Raw genomic sequence first — 23,032 nt, forward strand, 5'->3', positions numbered from 1 at the left:
GAGGTTTTGATCAACACCTCACAGAAGCTTTGGGAGATGTGGCTGAGATTAGCATAGATTCTGAGATTGGTTATGTATATGGTGCTTTGATATTCGTAGGTGTGATTGGTGGAGTTCTTTGTGAAGTTCAATATTTTCAGAATGACATGCATGTTAGCTTCCGCATTAGATCTTCTATGACTACTGCTATATCTTCTCTAGGCATCTATAATAGTGGTACTTTGGTTGTATATGATGGGGCAGGAATAGAGGAGCCGAAAGAAAAAGCAAGGTCTATTTTTGAAATGAGGGCTTTTTGGAGGGAAGCAGAAACGGAGATGAGGAGAGAAAAAAAGGGGGACCGGTCACACAGATATGAACCCACTATTGGAGTGGAGGTTCATCCTCTTGATTTCTTTACGAACTCTGGTCAACAGGCTGATTGCACTAGCATCAAGCGCAGGAAAAACCTCAGCACAATTCGGTGCCCAGGAGCAGGAATCATCTAGCTGAGGATGAAGGGATAGAAGAGGTGAAGGAAACTCAGCCAGAAAACATCGCCATCAAGCAAGTGTCACGCACGGTAGCAACAGCAGAGGATATCAGCAACATTGATCGACTGTCACATCGCATTGAGGCAAATTGCATTTTTGAAGTCACAGGCAGCAGAGGACCAGAGGACATAGGCTCAGGAGGAGGCTACTCAGTGGCAGTGGCTGCATCGCCCACTTCAATTCTGGAGTCTGGTTGCAGTCTCCTATGGCTACTCAGAAAAGACTCTCTATCTTTAAGGAAATTTGGCCTTCCAAGAGCTCGGCCGATGATCATAAGGACGACCAAGCTGACATAATCATAGTGTATTCTTAGCAGGACATGCACGAGTGGTGTCAGAGTGTGCTTTCCTCCTCTGGCAAACATTAAAGCAGTTATTCAAGCTAGATAGATTATTGAGAGGTTGCCTAAGGTTTCAGTTTTCCATATAAAGGAAGCACGGAGGAGGGGATTATGTATGTGGTGCAGGAGAGAAAATTTTGTGCTGATCACTGCATATATACGATTTTTGTCAAAAGGTTTTGGTCTAAGAGGCTCAGGAAATACAGGAAAGGAATAAGATGTATCCAATGACTGCCAATACATAGGAGGCAATTTTCCACCTGGTAGAGATACTCTTGTATGCATCCTTTCTGTTTACATCACCAAGTGAGAACTTGCAAGAGGGAGTTTTACCCAACAAAGCCATCTTCAGTGCCTGTCATAGAACAGTTAGTTTCTAAAAGTTGTATCTTCCCAACTGATCATCATCATAGGAGACAATTGCAGTCATATCAAGTTTGGAACTGAAACTGAGTATTGCTGAGGCATGATTGTTAAAAAAAATATATTCTTTTGCTCAATGCACATTATGCTAGCATTACTGTTGCAGATTCAACTTCATTCATTTGCTTGATCTTCCATCTTGAAATTTAACAAGGTCTTCTGGAGACACGACTTTGCTTTCAAAAACCCTTCGACATCTTTGGTGAACCCGACGTGAAAATGTCGCAGAAATTTTAGGATGGGGGATACTTCACCATCCATTTTAGCTTCTTCTACGATTCCAGTTGCGTCCTCTACTTCAGTTCCATCAATGATTGCTGCATCAAGTACTTCAACAGATGATCTAAAGTAGATTTTGCAAAATATGTCCATGTATATGGAGCTTCAAAATCAACAGACACAATTGTATATGCAGCAGCAACAACAATTGCATCAACAGCAGTTGTCTCAGCAAAGGCAACTATATTCGGAGCAGGAGAATGCAATCAGCGCGACTAAGGCAATTGAAGCAGTTGAGAATGAGAAGAAGCTATTTGATGGCCGTAATGTTTCAGCATATTTGAAGACATATGAGATCAAGATGGGGTTTTTTGGAGTTCTAGCCGGACTTATGAGTAAGTATTTCCTTCGTCTTGTCACACTCGCCTTGAGGGCAAAAGTGACTGATCTTTTTATTCAAAATTCACATTGGCAAGATTTTAAGAAGGCCTTGAAAGAAGAGTATTTCCTTGAGGACTTTGGTATGGCTACGCGGCGGTCATTCCGAGAGTGGGTCTACATGCCAAACAAAGGTCTAGCTGCTTCAGAGTTGATTCGAGAATTTGAAGAGAGGTATAGTCAGCTTGATGCCATTGAACAAAGAGCATTGGATGTTGAGAAAGTTGAGCTTTTCTTGCAAGCTGCAGATCCTGCTCTTCAGGAATAATTGGGAGAGTTTCTTGAGGATTGCACGAAGCCTATGGGACTTAAAACGGATTGGCAAGATGCCCAGGAAGTAGTCTCGACTTTGACCAAGAGAAGGATATGGAAGACCCATCTACAGAATGGTTCTATGACACCGACATCGTCTTCTGCTCCTATGCCTGCTTCTATCCCTGTTATTTCTTCTCCTCCTCAGCCAGTTTCTTGGACTTTTCCAGTGCCTACTGTTTCTACTCCTCCTATTCCTCCTGTTCCACGACCGATGCCTGCACCTTCTGCTCCAAAACCATCCAATCCGTCGGTGCCTACCTCTCTTGATGACATAATCAAAGGCATAACGGATTTGACACTAGAGTCAGTTAAAGCGGAGTTGGTGGAAAAATTGAAAGAGCAGTTTGCTTTGACTGTGCCTACTATTTCTTCTAGTGCTCCTACTGCACCTAGGAGTGCTCCTAGTACACCTAGGAGAGATCGAAGATGTATTTGGTGTGATAGTACATACCATCAGCATTGCAAGGATTATGAATCTTTTTAGGATGTAAGGAGGAAGAATTTGGTATTTTGGGGACAAGATGGTAAGAATTGGTTGACTGAAATAGGAGCTCCGCTTGCTACCAACTTTGGTAAAGGTGGAATGAAGAAGTTAGTGGATGACATGGCTGCGCGTACTTCTTATGTGACAGCTAGAGGAGATGCTTCTGCATATGGAGTCCAGATTGAGAAAGAATCAGAGAATCAGTCAGCATTATGGACTTATGCTATGGAGACTGCAAACAAGGGAAAAATTCAGCAAACAGTTTTGACTAGTGCAGACTCTAGCATCAGATCTGAGATAGGTTGGGATTCGCCTGTTGACAAGTACTCTATTTATGCCTACTTGGCTAAGTCTCAGGGAGCAGATGTACTTGTTGAGGAGAAGCGTAAGAGGGATAAAGAAAATCCAAGTGCAACTAAAAAGACTAGAGGGGGTGAGTTTGTTACTCCACCTACTGCAGGACCGTCTTTGAGACCAGGGCCAGAATGACAGATGGAAGATGCTCAAAAGAAAGAAAAGAGGCAAGAGCCTAGAGAGAGAAAGCAGCTAGGGTTTAGATTGATGTCCGATATTGATATATCTACAGATATGAAGAAAATATTTAATGACAAGATACTTGGCAGTGAGGTGACTTTCACTATTTTTGAGGTTTTGGGCATCTCGAAAAGAGAGTTTCAAGATCAGTTTCAAGAGGTCTTGAAGAGGAAAAGACATGCATTGCCTACTATTGATACACAGGGAGTTTTGATTAGGGAGTTGGATGAGGATGAGGATGAGGTTATGGTTGAGAATGCTTCTGTTTTTCCACAGATAGAAAAGAGGGTTCAGCCTATGCATTATGTTGAAACTGATGAGCCTGTCTTGATACCGCGTAGTCACTTTTTGCGGAGTCATTGGGCTAGGGAAACTACAGAGACGATGGTAAAAATTGGAGAGAAACAGGTGCCTTATGTTGCTTTGGTGGATCATGGTTCAGAGATTAATCTCATAGTTCGTGGAGTTTATGAAAGTAATAGATGGCCTATGGATGTAGAGCATGGGTGGCGTATGAGAGCCACCAACAACACTGCAGGTGATTTATATGGTGCCTGTCCTAGTGTCAGGGTTTCTATTGGAGATGTAGAGGAGGATTTCCATTTCTTTGTGCAAGATTCATGCTCTTATCCCATAATTCTTGGATAGCTATTCATCACAGAAATGCGCATGGAAACAAAGGTAATGGATGATGGATCTGCTTATGCACGGATTCACAGTAAAGATGGCATGAGAGCAGTTCAGTTTATGACTGTGTGTGTGAACCATGTTAGAAACAGGGATACTCTCAGAGATGCACCTTTGCCCACTGTGAGGGATTTGGGTTTTCATTAGGTACCGCCGTTTCGCGAGATGACGGTGGTACAGAGCAGAGGGGATTGGAGTTCTCGCCTCCTGGCAGCAGTGTTTTCTCCTCCGGTTTTGTTGGGATTTCAGCAAACAATTCGATGAGCTATCAGAAGACTTCTACATTGCCTAGAGCTGCCAGACAGTACATATGCAGGAAGGAGAAAATTTTGAGAAATGCAGGAATTTTAGAGGATGATGAGCATATAGATGGGATGTATGACAGTATGATTTGTGCAAATACGATGACAGAGATGGGAAATATGCTGAAAATTGATATGCAGAGTTGTCACAGTAATGTATTAGTGCAATCCCTGGACATGTTTCATGAAATTGCAGATTTTGTGTCACAGATTGAGTCAGAGGCTGAGGTGACTCAGCAAAAAGTGTTGAGTGCTGAAGAAATTCAGCAAACAAAGTTTTCAGCTGATTATGATCAGCTTACAGAGACACAGAGGGCTGAAAACTTTCAGCCAACAGAGTTTACTGCTGAAATATTTTAGCATCCAGAGTTTAGGGCTGTTCCTATGCAGTCCATAGAGCAGAGGGCTGAGGATATTCAGCCATTGGAGTGCAGAATTGCTGATTTACAGCAAGACTTGAGTAATGCAGAGGATCATAATGAAGCCAGGGTTGACATGAAATACAAGACTGTGGATAAGAATGTGGATTCTATAGGCAAGATTATAGAGTATTATTCTATCACTTCAGAGGTACAGAGATTCATTGGAGCTTGTGTGTTTTACATGATTTGGATACCCCATTTTTCACACATAGCAGATTGTTTATATGAGCTGTTTCGAAAGGGGTAGAAATTATTTTGGGATGAGAGCCACACTAGAGCCATGCGGAAAATGAGGAAGTTATTGCAGATTTTTTGGAAGATGGTGAAAAGATGGTTTGGGCTGTATATAGTCAGACATGTCTTTGATAATGCAACATATGAGTTGATAGAATTGGATGGGACACTGCTTAGAGTGCCTATTGCTGGAAAAAGAATTAAGATTTTCAAGAAAAGAGATGATGAAGATTATGCATTGGAAGAATTTGCAAGAGAAGAGCAACGATAAGAAACTCCAATAGAAGAGACAGATGATATAATAGATAATCTTGTTGATATACTCGAAATGCACAATGAAGAGATTGATCTGTTTGTGGATCTTGATGATAACGATCATGGGTAGTTGGCCCATTCGAAGGATGCGCAGGATTAGAGGGGGTGGATGTCGTATTGCTGCGCATCCGAGGTGTGAAATCCACCCAAAAGTTGTGTGTGTGGGATTTGATACTTTGTACATATTCAGTTGTTGTGTTTATACTTTTGTTCTGTGTGGAAGAGGTTTTGGAGTGAGAGGAACTTATCAATAATGCTCTAGTTGGCATGTCTTGCCAAGTGGTCAGTCAACCTAGATGAGGAGGTTTTGATCAACAGCTCACAGGAGCTTTGGGAGATGTGGCTGAGACAAGCACAGATTCTGAGATTGGTTATGTATATGGTGCTTTGATATTCGTAGGTGTGGTTGGTGGAGTTCTTGGTGAAGTTCAATATTTTCAGAATGACATGCATGTTAGCTTCCGCATTAGATCTTCTATGACTAGTGCTATATCTTCTCTAGGCATCTACAATAGTGGTACTTTGGTTGTATATGATGGGGCAGGAATAGAGGAGCCGAAAGAAAAAGCAAGGTCTATTTTTGAAATGAGGGCTTTTTGGAGGGAAGCAAAAACGAAGATGAGGAGAGAAAAAAAGGGGGACCGGACACGCAGAACAGTAAGCAAGGGAGCAAAGCACCCCATGGTGTATTTTCCCTTTGCACATGGACCCAAAAACTTTATTGGCCAGAGCTTTAGCCTGATGGAAGCCAAGATGGTGTTATCAAGTCTGCTGCTCAAGTACATATTCAAAGCATCCCCTGATTACAGGCATTTCCCTCAGGTTGTGGTGACTGTCAGGCCCAAGCATGGAGCTCCTATCATAGTTGAGAAATTGTGACATGGCAAAGGTCTTCCCATCATGGCAATTCATCTGGACCCAGAGCTGTGGGGCGAGGATGTATACGAGTTCAAGCCGGAGAGGTTTTCCGAGGGGAACAAGCCAAGGACGAGAGCTTTGAAGCCGAAGATAAAAATAAAAGCAGATAATGATTGATAATGTGGGGAAGAGAGGATCGTCGTCTGGGTTTACAGGGGCGAGCTCTGCGTTCAGAGTGACGAGGAGGAAGACACCTGAAGCACCCATTAACGTGCTTAAAAGGGTGAATTCACAGAGAGAAGGCAGCAGACAAGAATCCAGGATGAAAAGAAGAAGGGAAAACTACCTTTGTAAAACGGCATCTGACTGGTGAATTTGAAAAGAGATACGAACCCACTATTGGAGTGGAGGTTCATCCTCTTGATTTCTTTATGAAATGTGGTCAACAGGCTAATTGCACAAGCATCAAGCGCAGGAAAAACCTCAGCACAATTCGGCGCCCAGGAGCAAGAATCATCTAGCTGAGGATGAAGGGACAGAAGAGGTGAAGGAAACTCAGCCACAAAACATCGCCATCAAGCAAGTGTCACGCACGGTAGCAGTAGGAGAGGACAGCAGCAACATTGATCGACTGTCACATCGCATTGAGGCAAATTGCGTTTTTGAAGTCACAGGCAGCAGAGGACCAAAGGACATAGGCTCAGGAGGAGGCTACTCAGTGGCAGTGGCTGCATCGCCCACTTCAATTCTGGAGTCTGGTTGTAGTCTCCTATGGCTACTCGGAAAAGACTCTCTATCTTTAAGGAAATTTGGCCTTCCAAGAGCTCGGCCGTTGATCATAAGGACGACCAAGCTGACATAATCATAGTGTATTCTTAGCAGGACATGCACGAGTGGTGTCAGAGTGTGCTTTCCTCCTCTGGCAAACATTAAAGCAGTTATTCAAGCTAGATAGATTATTGAGAGGTTGCCTAAGGTTTCAGTTTTCCATATAAAGGAAGCACGGAGGAGGGGATTATGTATCTGGTCCAGGAGAGAAAGTTCTGTGCCGATCACTGCATACATACGATTTTTGTCAAAAGGTTTTGGTCTAAGAGGCTCAGGAAATACAGGAAAGGAATAAGATGTATCCACTGACTGCCAATACATAGGAGGCAATTTTCCACCTGGTAGAGATACTCTTGTATGCATCCTTTCTGTTTACATCACCAAGTGAGAACTTGCAAGAGGGAGTTTTACCCAACAAAGCCATCTTCAGTGCCTGTCATAGAACAGTTAGTTTCTAAAAGTTGTATCTTCCCAACTGATCATCATCATAGGAGACAATTGCAGTCATATCAAGTTTGGAACTGAAACTGAGTATTGCTGAGGCATGATTGTTTAAAAAAATATATTTTTTTGCTCAATGCACATTATGCTAGCATTACTGTTGCAGATTCAACTTCATTCATTTGCTTGATCTTCCATCTTGAAATTTTACAAGGTCTTTTGGAGACACGACTTTGCTTTCAAAAACCCTTCGACAACGTAAGGAACTCCCTAACTTACAAAAATTACCAAATTTTTGAATATGTGGTCAGTCTCGTTTGCATCTTTAAATAAGTACTCATATGTGTATCTACTTTTGATTCCATGTAATGTGTCCAATCCATGCTTTGAAAATGAACTCCATGCTCAATCACTCATGATTTTAGAAGAAATGCAAAGTCAGATCCATGCTATGCAATCATACAAACAATGCCACACTCAAAGATATGGATACATGTAAAAAATTTGTGCCTAGCTCGGTCTGCAAGTGCTTGTGCTTATGCCAAATATAAGTATAATTACTTGATTACTTTAAATTCCTTGACCTCACCTCTTAATTCTCAAAGAAAGAAAGAAAAAATTGAACGTTGCTCCATCCACCCAAGTTTCACAAATACTCATGAAAATAGTGGTTCTCAAGATGTTGACAAAATAAACAACCCATCTCACAACTATAGGCATCCTTCACAACCGTCAAAGTAACCTATCCACCTTCCACTCATCCAATGGTTCCTATTTTGGTGATGAATATTTCAACTCTCGTGCATACAAGGACTATGCATGCACAATGAAGCTGCTCTGTCAAGTGCATGTGCATCTAAGATTTACTGCATATAGCTCTAGCGGGCATGATGCCATACTAGTACTCAATGATGGTGCAATGAGTATATTGATCCAACTCATGGCATGGAAGTAGTTGAAAATTTCAAGAGACGACTCTTGAGTGTAGTGCATCCACCAACAAGTGTAGCATGAACTACTTGTGAATCCCAAAATGCCAATGATATGCAAAGGTATTGGTAAGAAAATATATCTATTTTAGGATGTCCAGAAGCTACAATTAAATTCTTGCTCCAATCTATCCAGAAAAACACCAACCTTGACTAAAGTTATCAAGTTATAAATAATTCCTACTCTAGACAAACACAAAAAATCTAGTTACAAAATAACAAAACAAATAGTTACACAAACAAATAAGCTAAAACAATCTTACATATCTATCATTTCTCTAGGGATTTTTATTCATGTGAAAGAACTTAAAATATTTAGCCCTCCCACTAGTCTGCAAGCATTAATGCATAGCAATTGCTTTCATAAAGTGATGCTACATCTATCATCCATTTAGTTTTCTCATTCTTTTATTCTACTTATTTTTGTATTGACCATTCTTCCAATTTAATTTTCATCAACCGTGATACATACTTCTTTAATCTATATCCATTAAGTCTTTCTCTATGTGCCTTTCCATCTAAATCTTCTAACCCTTAAGTTCCATTTTTATATGTTTCAGTGACCATAAATGGTCTCTACCATTTCATTTGAAATTTCTTTTGAAAAGTATGATCCAACTTGCTATGATATCTTAAAACCAAATATTTTTTTATATTATTGTTTTTTATTTTTTCAAAAAATATTGAAGATCTCTTTCTTACCTTCTTTCATAATGATCACATGCCTCTTGTCCATTTAATTATGCTTCTTGTAATTGCAACAATCTCTTTGAGAAATAATTTTTGTCCTCACCCTTAGTCAATTTTTCAAATGTCCTCGAATCTACTATTTCCACTTCTATAGCAATTAAGATTCTCTTTCATAATCCTATTTAAATGGATAAAATCCATTACTCTATTTCTTGGCTAAACACTAAGTCCATAAAGAACTTGCTAGCTCAATATCCCATGTTTGAGGACAATCTTTTGTCATCATTGACAGCATTCTTACTAACTCACCATTGAATCGCTCATTTAGACTATTACACAAATGATAATATGATGAAGAAAAATGCCTTGTTATCTTCATTTTCTCACAAAGATAATCAATCAAATTTCCTTTGAAGTGAGGTCCCCTATTAGATAAAATCTCAAAAGGCGTCCCAAACTTGCAACATATGTCCTCATATATGAATTTACCAAGATCAATGACTCTGATGTTTTTAATTGACTTAGCTTCTACCCAATGAGAAAGGTAACCAACTACAATCAATATTTATATATTTCCTCTTGATGTATGAGTAATGGACCAATTGCGTGTATTCTCCATTTTTCAAAAATGTTATAAGCAAGAGTTATTTTTCTTATTTCTAGTTTTATTATCTTCTTACTCATTCTGTAACATTCATGAAATGATTTACACTACTGATTTACATCTTTATGCACACTTGGCCACATATATCATTCACTTAAATTTTTTTGAAGAGTACTTGTGTAGGAATAATTTAGTACTCTTCAAAAAAAAAATGCTAAGGGAGTTAATTTTTTGAAGAGTACTTAAAATTTTTTGAAGACTACTCTAGCAACATCTTCTCCTATTGATGGATTCACAAAAACATCCCTTTCCCAATCTAGTGCTTGAACCAATTATGCATGGTGGCCTACAGTTTCCTTAACTTGTTTAAACACTTTCTTAGCTTCTATTGTCTACTCTAAAGGATCCTTCTTAGGTACCATTTGCAATGGATAGAGCATCTAAGATGCCAAAGGTAGGAATCTTGTTACATATCTTACCTTATGATGAAATTCATTATAAGCTCCTTTGTATTTCTAGGTGATATTAAGGTAACTGGAGCTTTAACCTTTTTAAGATCTAGCTCTATTCCATTTTCAAAAACCACATGACTAAGAAGTTTGAATTTTTGGTTGAGTTATCTTACATTTTTTTGAATTAGTGACTGTCCATTATTTTGAACACTTTATCCAGATTTTCACAATGTTCAAGTCTTGTACTATGTACAAAGACATCATCAATGAAATCTCTCATAAAAATCCCTAAGAAAAAAGCTAGCACTTTGTTTACCTTCCCTTGATACCCTACAACCCCATTACTAAGTCCAAAAGGTAAAACTATATATGAAAGACATCCCAAAGGTGTTACAGAACTTATTTTTCTCTGATCTTCAAGAGCAATGGGTAATTGAAAATAATGTGAATAACCATTATTCACAATATACCTTTCATATCCCACAATTGAATCCAAAATCTCATCAATGAAAGGAAGCAAATAATGGTCCCTCTTTGTGGCTACATTTAGTGGTTTATAATTTACACAAATTTTCCAACCTTTAGTTTTATTTAGTGCTATAACTATAATGCTTACCGATTCAGAACGCTCAACAAGATAAATGAATCCTACTTGCAACAACTTTTGAACCTCTTTTTTCAAAATAGTCATTGTTCTAAAGTCAAGGGCTTTAAGTTTTGACAAAGTGGCTTTGTATCTTAAGTTCAATTTTTATCCCTTCCCCTTTCATACCTCTGATTTCGATGTAAGAGGTTACAAAGAGATTTTGATATTTATTGATAAATATTTAGTATTGTTTTTTATCTCCTTTAGTTAAGTTAAGAATCAACATTTTTCCCAACAAGTCTCTTTTTTTAAAATGAAACTTGAGGCCGTTTTATCACTTTTTCTAATTTCTCTAATTTTCCTTCTTTATCTTCTCCAATTATTATGATCTCTTGAACTTCTTCCATTTTTTCATTTCTTACTTGAACTCTTCCTTTTTCTTCCTCAATAGTTTTTATAAAATCATCTTTCCATAATACTTATTTATCCTTCAGAAAAAATAATTTCTTTTGTTGAAGAAAATATTTTATTTTTTCAAAATTTTAGATATTCTCAAAATTTTTGATTGGTGAACATGTGTTCCTAATTTCTCTCTGGTATTTAAGGTTTTCTACTTTTTTGCCTTTGACTTCTCTATTATTATTAATAAAACCTCTAGGTTTGAGTCACTTTCTGAACTCTCATCCTCACTTTCATCTTCAACATAGCTATCACATTCTTCCTCTTCTACTTCTACACTATCATCCTCATTCACCAGTTGCTTTCTTGAAGCCATATCAAGCTTCTTTGCTATTTCTCTATAGTCATGAATCATTATGGTTTCTCTCCCCCAATCCTATATTGCACGTGCCTTCCTAAGTAAAGGTCAATCTAGGATAAGTAATAAAGCACCCAAACCAGCTAGCATAACATGACAAGTTATTTTCATAGCTACTCCATACACCTTGACCTCCAAATTTTGAATTATTTCTATACATTTAACTTTAGCATGATTTGCAAGCTTGATTTTAAATCCAAATCTTGTAATTATTCAGAGTCCCAATTATTCTACACATACTTATGTAATCATACTGACTTGTGCTCCTCCCTCAATATAGGCCTCTTCTTTTATATTGTTATTTTTATACCAAGCATCAACTAGAGGATAAATATAAGGTAACTGCTCTATACTCCAAATTCTTACTATTCATTTTCTTCTTTCTTTGTCTTTTGGATTTACTAAATTTTTCCATTGTCCTCTCATCTTGGGGCACAACTCCATTAATTGAGCAAAAGTTATATCCACTTTTCTACCCATCATATCCTTTCTTAGGTCATAGTAACTTTTCCCTTCCCCTAAAGGGATATCAGAAGCATGATAATGTTTCCTTTGTTTTCTTTTTCTTTCTCCTTTGTTGTTTTCTCGTTTTATTATCTTTCTTCCTCTTTCTTTGCCACTCATGCTAGTCTCATGCTCATCTCTCTCTATATTTCTCCTCCTTTTAATCGTTGGCATCACATCTATAGTTTTTTTTCCTCATCCTTTTTCCAACAAAGATACATTTTATGGAAATCTTGCATTTCTCTTCTTCCATTGGCTTTAGTGTTTGAGAAGAAGTATGGTCTTTAATTTCTATACCATAATCATTCCATGTTTGGAAGATTGATGTAAACAATATATATCCCCTCATGCTCTTGGTGGATATGGACAATTTGTGCTTATGTGACCTATCTCCCCATAGGAATAACAAATCATTGTTCTTCTAAAATATCCTCTTTCATTTCCTCCTCTCATATTTTCTTGATTAGTTTATCCCATCAATCCCCATTACCTCTTCCTAAATGCATGCCTCTCAAAGCTCTTAACCTCATGTTTTGCATTTGCCCATACAATTGATCTTCAAACTCTAAAGTTAGTTGATCATCTTGCTTTGCTAATATTTCATAATATTGCACATCTCCTTGCCAATTTTGGTCTCTAATTTTTATATTTGTATTCTATATGGTTCTCTCTTTTATATTTTCTCAATTTTTCATTCTTCTTCAATTGTTATCATGGCTGCCTCCTCAAAAGTACTTGGTTTCTTGATTTCTAATTTTGTTCTTACCTCTCCTTGTGAATTTTCCACAAAATGTTTTATTTTTAATCACATTTTTGGTGCTCTCTCTCCTAGACCGTGTACGAATGTATTCTAATGATCTCGTAGGTGGGTATATTATTCTAGAGTGAGAAATTCTATAGTCCAATCTTCATTTTTCTGGCAAGTTTTTATTTTTTTACCAAACGTCCTAGGATGTCTCAGTCTCTTTAAATTGGTTAAGAAATGCTTGTTTGGTAGTTTCATATTTCATAAGAACAGGAGGATTTCTCAATCTTAGTTTTTTTTCATAATCTTCAAACCATATTATAACTTTATCTAACAATTAAGTTTTTAAAATTTGAAGTTTCAAGCTCAAGTCAATAATTCACTTGATTATGTATCCAAGCTTCAAATTTTCAAGGAATCACTAAGGATCCTCTCCTTTTGTACCATGAAATTTTGAAAAAGAATTGGCCACTCAAAAAAATCTCAAGCAAAGCAGTTCACAAATCACAAACAACGTCAAGTTTCAGCACTCCTTAGTGGGGGCACCAAAAGAAGATGTTTCACGAGTGGTGTGCCAAGATAATCGTCTCACACAATTTGAAAATAAGATGATAAGGAGTGCATATATAATATATATGAATCTAGTGATGAACAAAACACTCCTCTCAATCAATGCAATAAAAAGAAAAATATAGGAAAATGTGCTATACTGAGTTGTCCTACATCTCCAATTATCTTTAAGGCAAATGCCATTTGTTGGATGAATTCTTGGGGAGAGTTCGGATATCCAAATATTGCAGTACCATATGCAATGCTTAAGTCAAAAGAGGTATGTATTTGATGCCTACAATATATCGTACAATTTTAGTGTATGTGTATGATAGGATGATTTGAAAATCTAATGGCTTGAAGTGAAATGAACAGGATAGGCCTTTACCTCAAGAACATCAATGACTCACTAAATGTACTTGGATGGTTCAAAAAAGTAGTTGAGATGAACAAGAGGTCATTCAACTAGCATAACAAGAGGTCATTTGTAAAGAATGGGGATTAGAGGGTCTTGCACGGGGTTAGCACATGCAAATACCCGATTACACTGACGGGGTATTTAAGGTGTACAAGGACCTGATTAGGGTACCATTTGAGAAATACAAATCTATCTCCTCCCTTCACCTTCAGCTCCCATGGCTTCCCCTCTCTCTCTCTTTTTCTATCTTTCTCTCTCTTTTACTAGTCTTTCTCTCTCTTCTATCTTCTTCCCCTTTCTCTCTCCTCTCTGCAGTCTCTCCCTTCTCTTCTTCTTTCTCCTAGGTCTCCTTCATACACTTGGTATGAGAGCTTAGTTTTTAGATCCTTCCTTTCTCTCTCCTTTCCCTAAAATCTAGTCTCATTTTCCAACAATAAACCCTACTTTTCACGTACATAGGCAAAGATGGCAGCTTTCTTGGAAGACACACAAGAGTTGTAAGAAGCAGTGATGAAGCACCGATAGCAGGAGGAAAGGGCATACCAAGACCTCCAATAGGATCCCAGCTCTGTAAAGAAGCTGGTGATAACCCGAACTCTGCCTCTGCGGATGCTATCAACATTGCGATGGTTGGGCTGTTGTAGCTGTAGCTGTTGGCATAGGTACTAATTTTCAGAGCTCAATTGAGCAGCTTGCTTTTGCAGTCGCTCATTCTCCTCCAATAGGATTTGCTTCATGGCATTCAGCTTGGAATTCCAATTCTATAGTCAAATGGGGCATTCGTAGATGAGCTGCTGCCGACGTGTTGAGCTGGGCTTGGGGCTGTCATTGTACACCCTCTCAGGAATCTCCACTTTCTCCGGGGTATAGCGTGCGCACTTGTGCCGCAATCCATCATGGCTTTTCCATCTTTCCCCTTGTTAGTCCCCATTTCAGAATGCCAGGTCAGGTCCCTTCCTCGCCGTCCAATCAGAAGGCACAAAGTTGGTGTTTAATATCTACGTCCTGAAGCCACCACTGGTACAACTACTATTGCTCTTCTCCATTCAAGCAGAAGCCTATATGTGATCATCCATAGATTGGAAAATCACTATGAAAAACCTGCTGATGAAAGCCTTCGAGCAAAGCTACTTTGAAATGGAAGCCAAAAGGCTGAGCTTCTTGAGCTGAATGCGAAGAAAGCAAAAGACGAGGACTGAAATTGCGGTGGTTGGGGCTGTTGTAGCTATGGTTGAGGCTGCACTTGTGGATGTTGCTTCTCTGTTATAAGAGTCTCATCGTAAACATCTGGGTGAGAACGATCTGCATGATCCGGCTCTATGACTACATACCAATCTTTGCGAATACGCTCCCTTAGAAGAACTAGCTTCTCAATCATCATATAACCTGAAGTTTTTCACCATCTGCACCATCAAGAACCTCTAGATTGTGTACAAAAGAAGGCAGCACTGCCTCTAACTTTCCATCACTATTGATGTCTGCAATCAAAGGAGTGGAATAAATGCTGGAACTAACTTCAGTTTGCCATCGTAACTCAACATGTCGAGGGCATTGAGTATTTGTTAATGCCAACTCATACAAGATAGGGTAAGGGAGCTGATCGTCAGTGGCTTCTTGTTACCTTTCATCTAAACGGTCAGGCGTGTAATCGGAACTCAACTCCTTTGCCCAAGTTTTTCCATGATGCATTGACTCCCAGCTCCTTCTAGGTACCTCCTGTTGATGTTTCTTGACCTCATGGCATAACGTTTCGGGATTGCATCAACAAGGTGCTCATTAGTAGACTTCTAAGCATTAGTGTCACTCGCATGAGAGGAACAAATAAGTGCCTTGGAGTCCCCAACATTTGCAACAAGAAGTTGATCATCCACTAGCAGAGTAATGCATGTTGTTGAGCCAGACTTCAAAGCTTGTCTAGTTGGTTTCACTTGAAAGGCAGAATCAAGTTCCATGATCGACCATCGTATAGCATCATCCAAAACATTCCGATACACAAGTGCTGGTTTCAAGCCATGTGGACTCAGATGCATACATCAAGGGGCTGGTTCTTGCAAAGAGCTCATAAACACAATGAAGGAACTGTTGTCTGATGGAGCTCGCAAGAAAGTCACTGACCACCCTCCCCCCATGACCATCAAAGACTCCAAAAAGACTCCAAAAAGACTTGCCTCTTTCAAATTTGATTGACTTTTGTTGTAGGAAGGGATTTTGATTCAAGGAGCGCAAGCCAGACGATCTTCTTGGTATGGCCGACACCCTCTAATGGAAGTAGAGCTGGGGCGAGGCCACTCGTGATGACAAAGAGGAGTAGAAGGAAGGGTTGCAGCAAGCTCCAGGGCATGTTGAAGGGGGGAGTTAAGATGAGGCTTGGCTATGGCGATGATGAATGAGCAAGCTTTGATTCATCTTGAGCTACCTTTGATGCAGCCAAAGCACATGCCTTTGTGGCCAATACTTCTTCTTGACTCAAGCTAGGATTCTGGGTAGGATAACTCCATGCTCATTGAAGGAGTCCTTGCAGGGTATTGCAGACAATCAGTACTACACAGTTAGCCCGCAAAAGTCAATTATAGCAAAGCCTTCTTGTGTGATGGAGCACAAACCTGATAGCTCCATTAGAAGAGGGCATCGTCCCCTTCAATCTGAGCAAAAATATCTTGATTCCACCCTAAGATTTGGGAGATACGCCCAATTTTGTGCTCAGATGTACTGTGGGACAGGCAACAGTCCTACACAGTCATCCCACAAAAGTCAATTACAAAAAATCCCTAATCATTTATTGTCAGAGATATTTTTACATAGCCTCATAGAGGGGATCAAGAGCTTTAATTTAAATCAAAAAATTTGGCAATCGGAGCTTCCTAGCTCAAGATACTGTCATTTCTGTAACAGGGGGTCTAGTGGACTGCACTTAGGATGGCAGGCCACAAGGGAAAAGCAAAGGCCCAAGAGGACTTCCAGCATGAAATAAGGGACTCTTCTGCCTCAATGAATGATCTTAGATTAGCCCAAGAGAATCTTTAGACATGTTTGAAGATGGTATCCCCGAGATGGACCGCTTGGCTATGCTTAACCATACTCTATGCTAACATGAGACACGTCGTGCCGACTGGCATCGAGAGTTGGAACAACGCCATAGGGAGATGGAAACCTGCCAAGATCAGCGTCATTCCGAGATGATGGCCAAGATGGACTTACTCATCGAGCACATGGGCGCCCTCATCCCAGCCATCGCATCCTCCTTGGCTCAGCCCAAGGAGAAGATCCCTTGTTGAGATATCGAGCTCCACTCGTGATATGCCAGGGTGACCGTTGTGCATTTATGTCACCGACATATTAGTTGCAGACGCGGTTGGTACACCGCCCATGAATAATAGCTACATGGTAGCTATCCTTATCTACTCTAGTTCGTGGCTCAGTTAGTATGCCACCTTAGTTAGTTGAGTTTGGTTTGAGACCCATATATAGGGTTCTTCTATTTCTTTGTATGAGTAGTTCTTTTTGGCTTACAAAACTAAGAAGAGAAAAACTGTTTTCAGCCTCCACCCTTTTGTGTATTCCCCCATTGGTGCAAGCAAGAAAGCTACAAGTGAGACTCCTTCCTTCTCTCCCACAATCTTGACATGGTATCAGAGCCTTGTTCGTGGTAAGGAGCTCAAGAAAGCAAGCCAAGCTCGCGGTGTTCTGGTAAGAGGAGCAGTGTTGCTTTCATTTTCTGTTTTGGGAGCAGATCTCTGCAGGTAGCACAGCCGGAAAGTGCAGGAGTGCATTGTCTTAGGTTGAGACGCCCTTTGCGGTGAAGCAAGAGGGCAGTATATGCTGCGGGAGAGGGCTTTAGCCTTTGGCGACCTTTTTTTTAATTTGAGGCCATTTTGGGGCCTGTTTTGGAGGCGGAATTTTTCTGCACACACTCAGGAAAAGACCCTACTTTATGCTGTGCGACCACTGTTCTACAGGTCGGTGAAAAGTTACTGTAGAAATTGAATCGTATGCTTGTGCGCAGGGACATTGGGAGTTTCAGAATCATCCTTGGCTCCTGTTTATGCAAAATCGTCACTAGGAAGTGACTATGTGGTCAAATACCACTTTCGCCAGTTTTGCAAATTTGCCCTTGTGAGGGTAAAGCTGTGTTTTTTGCAGTTACAGAATTTTTTGCAGTATTCTGTAATGGCATCTGATTCTCTTTCACAGATTGTCACTGAAAAGCTTGACAAGAATAACTTCCAGGCATGGAAGTTTAGAATGACGAATTTCCTTATGGGAAAAGGATATTGGAAATTTGTTGCAGGAAATGAAGAAGAACCAGTTCTTCTTGATGTTCCCAATCAACAGCAAATGCAGGCATTCAAAGCATGGCATGAGAGAGCCAGGAAAGTTATGTACTGGCTGTCTATCAGTATTTCAAACTCTATGATTGTGCATATTCAGGATGCAAGTACGCCAAAGGAGGCATGGGATACTTTGTCAAAAATGTATAGCACAAATACGCAAGCCAGGAAAATGCAGCTCAAGCAAGAGTTGCACAATGTGCAAAGAGAAAGTATGAGCATCAATGACTACCACATGAAGGTGAAGAAGATTGCAGATGCACTTGGTTCCATTGGGTCGCCAGTGGAAGATGATGATTTAGTTTCTGTGACCTTGAATGGTCTAGGAAAGGATTATGCACAGTTTCGGACATCCATTTCAGTTCGTGAAAGATTTCCTGATTTTGAGGAGTTGATTGCTCTTCTAATTTCTGAGGAGCAGAGAAATGGTGGTGCATCTTCTTCAGGAGGAACTTCAAAAGAAGCTGTCTTCTACTCAAATGCTAGAAGAGGTAGAGGCAGAGGTAGAGGAGGCCGATTTGGAGGCCATGGTAGAAATCAAAATATGCAGCAAACTCAAGAAAACTAGTCCTATGGAGGAGGACATGGTAACTCTAGAGGCAGGGGGAGCCAAAGAGGTTGTGGTGGATGGCAAAGAGGCCAAAATGCAAACAATAATGTTGAATGCTACTACTGTGGTAAAATGGGTCATATGGCTAAAGACTGCTATAAAAAGCAGAATGACATCATGAATGGAAAATTGCAACAAGGGAATTATGCATCTTCTAGTAGACAGGGTGATGACAGAAATGAGCATTTGTTTATGGTGCAACACATGAATAATTCTATGACAAGTGCAGAAGAAAGCAACGATGTATGGTATGTTGACTCAGGTGCATCAAACCACATGATAGGTCATGCAGAATGGATGGAGGATGCAAGGAAAATGGAAAAACCAGGATTTGTGGAGACTGGTGATGATACTGCACATCCTATTGTGCAGATTGGAAAAATTCCTTTGTCTATGCAGGATGGGAAAAAGAAATACCTCTCCGATGTATTTTATGTCCCGAATATCACCAAGAATCTGGTTTCTGTTGGTCAAATGGTTGAGCAGGGCTTGCAGGTCAGATTTAATCCTCAAGGATGCTTTGTTGAGGATATGAAAAATAAAGGTCGCTTGATAGCAAAAGGAAAGAAGAAGGGCAGAATGTTTACGTTGGATGCAGACATGTCTGAATTGAGTGCAGCAATGTTTGCACATGGGACCGGTGTAGTTGCAGATATTGATATCTGGCATAAACGCATTGGTCATGTTAATGTACAGCGACTTAAATCAATGCAGGCCCAAAATATTGTTGCAGGATTGCCTAAATTCAAGGTTGCAGAAACGCATAAGGTATGTGAAGCCTGCCAATTTGGAAAACAGGCAAGGAAACCATTTCCTGGACATGTTCAAGAGAGTGAGAAGCCATTGGAATTAATCCACTCTGATGTATGGACTACTAAAGCTGCATCTCTTGGAGGCTGTCATTATTTTGTCACTTTTATTGATGACTATAGCAGAAAGTTTGGGTGTATTTCATGAAAAAGAAAAGTGAAGTTTTTGGGCATTTCAAAACTCTTAAAGCTATGGTTGAAAAAGAAACATGCCTACAAATAAAATGCCTAAGGTCAGATGGAGGTGGAGAGTACCTCTCAAATGAGTTTGCAAGGTTCCTGCAGGAGCATGGCATAAAGCAGCAATATTCATGCAGTCATACTCCACAACAAAATGGAATTGCAGAAAGGAAAAACAGGCATATTGGAGAGGTATCTCGCGCCATGCTCAATGAAAAAGACTTGCCAAATTTTTATTGGGCTGAAGCAGTTGCTACAGCAGTCTACATAATGAATAGGACTCCCACTGCAGCAATACATGGGATGACTCCAGAGGAGAGGTATACTGGTAGGAAACTAGATATTTCTCATTTGAAAATTTTTTGTTGCATTGCCTATGTACATGTGCCAGATGAGTTGAGATCCAAGTTGGATCCAAAAGCTGAGAAGTGCATCTTTATTGGTTACTCTCTGCAGCAAAAAGGGTATAGATGCTATAACCCTTCTACTCGTAAGTTTACAGTGAGCAGAGATGTTGTTTTTGATGAGATGAGTAGCTGGTATAAACCAATAAATGTGATTGATGATGTAGATGCACAAAATGGTAATGCTGCACAGAATTCACAGCAGCAGTCACAAAATATTAGTGGACCTGGAGCGTCCTCTAGCAGTGGTTCACATTCTCCGCCATGGACAGGCAGATTGACATCATGAGAATCTTCTCAAAGCAATACAGATAGTGGTATGCAGGTATCACGAAAAGAAAAAGAGAAGGTAGATCAGCCCATGTTTGATGTGAATGCAGGTCACTCTTATGTGGATGGTGAATCCAGTGGCTCAGAACAGAGCATTGATGATGAGTTGGGTATCCCCTCTATTGTTACATCTGGAGTAAGGAAGACCAGGGATGTTTTGATAGCACTTGGGAGTGAACCTACTTTGCGCAGGTCAACCAGAGTTAGGTATCCTATGGATAGGCTGAAATATGATGGATTTACAGCCATTCACTATGCATATATGGTCAAAGTGATACAGGAACCAGAACCCACTTCTTTTGAGCAAGCCATGGGAAAAGAAAAATGGGAGAAAGCCATGGATGAAGAAATGGATGCCTTGGAAGCAAATGCTACATGGGAATTGGTACCTTTTCCTAAAGGTAAGAATGCAATTGGCTGTAAGTGGGTTTATAAGGTGAAGCACAATGCAGATGGTTCTGTGAACAGATACAAGGCAAGATTAGTAGTCAAGGGGTATGCACAAACATATGGCATTGACTATGAAGAAACATTCAGTCGGGTTGCAAGGATGGCAACCGTAAGAGCAGTCATTGCTATGGCTGCATCAAAGGGATGGTCTTTACATCAGATGGATGTAAAGAATGCCTTCTTGCATGGTGATTTGCAAGAAGAGGTCTATATGGAGCAACCACTAGGTTATGTGCATGTTGTTCATCCTGAGTTTGTTTGCAGGTTGAAGAAAGCCTTGTATGGCTTGAAGCAAGCACCTAGAGCATGGTCTGACAAGATAGGACAATATCTTGTCACTATTGGCTTTCAGATTTCCAAGGCAAATTTCTCACTTTATGTGAGAAAATAGAGAAAGGTATTATGCTACTTATCATTTATGTTGATGATTTGATTATGACAGGTGACAGTGATAAAGATATCCTTCATGTGAAAATGCTATTGAAGCAGAAGTTTGAGATGAAGGATTTGGGAGAGTTGCATTATTTCTTGGGCATTGAGGTGATTAGATCACCAAGTGGGATACAGCTCTTGCAGAGGCAATATGGATTGGACATGCTATCCAAATATGGGATGACAGGTTGTAAGCCTATTTCAGTTCCTTTGGAGCAGAATGTGAAGCTGAGCGCAGATGCAGGTGAGCTTTTGGAAGACCCTACTATGTACAGACGCATAGTGGGAAGTTTGATTTATATGACTATTACCATGCCAGATTTGAGCTATGCTGTTGGATTGGTAAGTCAGTTTATGCAGGCTCCAAGGAAACTGCATTTGGATGCGGCTAGACGCATACTCAGGTATGTGAAGTCCACATTGTAGTATGGACTATTTTATGAGACTGGGGTTCAGATACAGTTGCATGGATATATTGATGCTGATTGGGCTGGTAGTATTTTTGATAGACAATCTACCAATGGATATGTGTTCTCTTTTGGGAGTGTTGCAGTCACTTGGAGCAGCAAGAAACAGCCTACAATTGCCTTGTCGAGCATAGAGGCCGAGTACAAGGTGCAGCAATGGCTGCATGTGAGGTAGCTTGGTTGCATAAGCTACTTTATGATATGCATCAGCCTACAGATGGGCCAGTTGTCATTTATTGTGACAACATGAGTAGTATACACTTGGCAAATAACCTAGTCTATCATGCTAGAACAAAGCACATTGAGGTGCATTATCACTATGTGCGGGAGAGGGTTTTACTAGGTCTTATTGATCTAGTTTATGTCAGCACAGAGGATCAGGTAGCTGAAATATTTACGAAGGCATTGGGCACAGAGAAGCTGCGCAAGTTCAGAGACCTGCTTGGTGTGCAGGAATTGGGATTGAGCTCGAGGGGGAGTGTTGAGATATCGAGCTCCACTCGTGATATGCCAGGGTGACCGTTGTGCATTTATGTCACCGACGTGTTAGTTACAGACGCGGTTGGTACACCACCCATGAATAATAGCTACATGATAGCTATGCTTATCTACTCTAGTTCGTGGCTCAGTTAGTATGCCACCTTAGTTAGTTGAGTTTGGTTTGAGACCCATATATAGGGTTCTTGTATTTCTTTGTATGAGTAGTTCTTTTTGGCTTACAAAACTAAGAAGAGAAAAATTGTTTTCAGCCTCCACCCTTTTGTGTATTCCCCCATTGTGCAAGCAAGAAAGCTACAAGTGAGACTCCTTCCTTCTCTCCCACAATCTTGACATCCCTCCCCGTAAGGCCAACTCCCCTCCTACTTTAGAGATCGGGATAACCCACAAGGTTTTAGTGGCACCCATGGCCTTTCCCATAGCACCTATGAGCTGGGTGAGCCCCCTATGCGACATGATGAACCCATTCTCCCATCACTTGTGACGAACCTGTCTAGCCCATCCTTGGGACAACAACTCCCCCATAATGGAAGCTATATGCAAGGGCAAAATGCAAATTTTGGGTAGCATAGTATGCAAGGAGCACATGGGCAGCATGCACATGGAAATTTTGGGTAGCAAGGATCCAATGTTCAGTTTGGTTTGCATGTATTGCATGGGCAGCATGGAAATTTTGGGCAATAAGACCTTAATGCAGGTGCACATGGGCAACATGGGAATTTTGGGCAGCAAGGCCCTAATAATCAGTTTGGCCCACATGTAATGCATGGGCCGCATGGCACCCATGGACATTTTGG

The 23,032-nt window shown here is 40.2% G+C and overlaps 1 pseudogene; it reads left to right on the plus strand.

Moving 5' to 3' along the window:
* Window positions 1–23,032, plus strand: part of LOC148022318 (elongation factor 1-alpha-like) — a 143,352-nt pseudogene that overhangs the window by 115,806 nt on the left and 4,514 nt on the right.

This window comes from Lygodium microphyllum, chromosome 17 (genome assembly GCF_053477565.2).
Source record: "Lygodium microphyllum isolate KBCC chromosome 17, Lygodium_microphyllum_v1.1.10, whole genome shotgun sequence".
Lineage (NCBI taxonomy): Eukaryota > Viridiplantae > Streptophyta > Polypodiopsida > Schizaeales > Lygodiaceae > Lygodium > Lygodium microphyllum.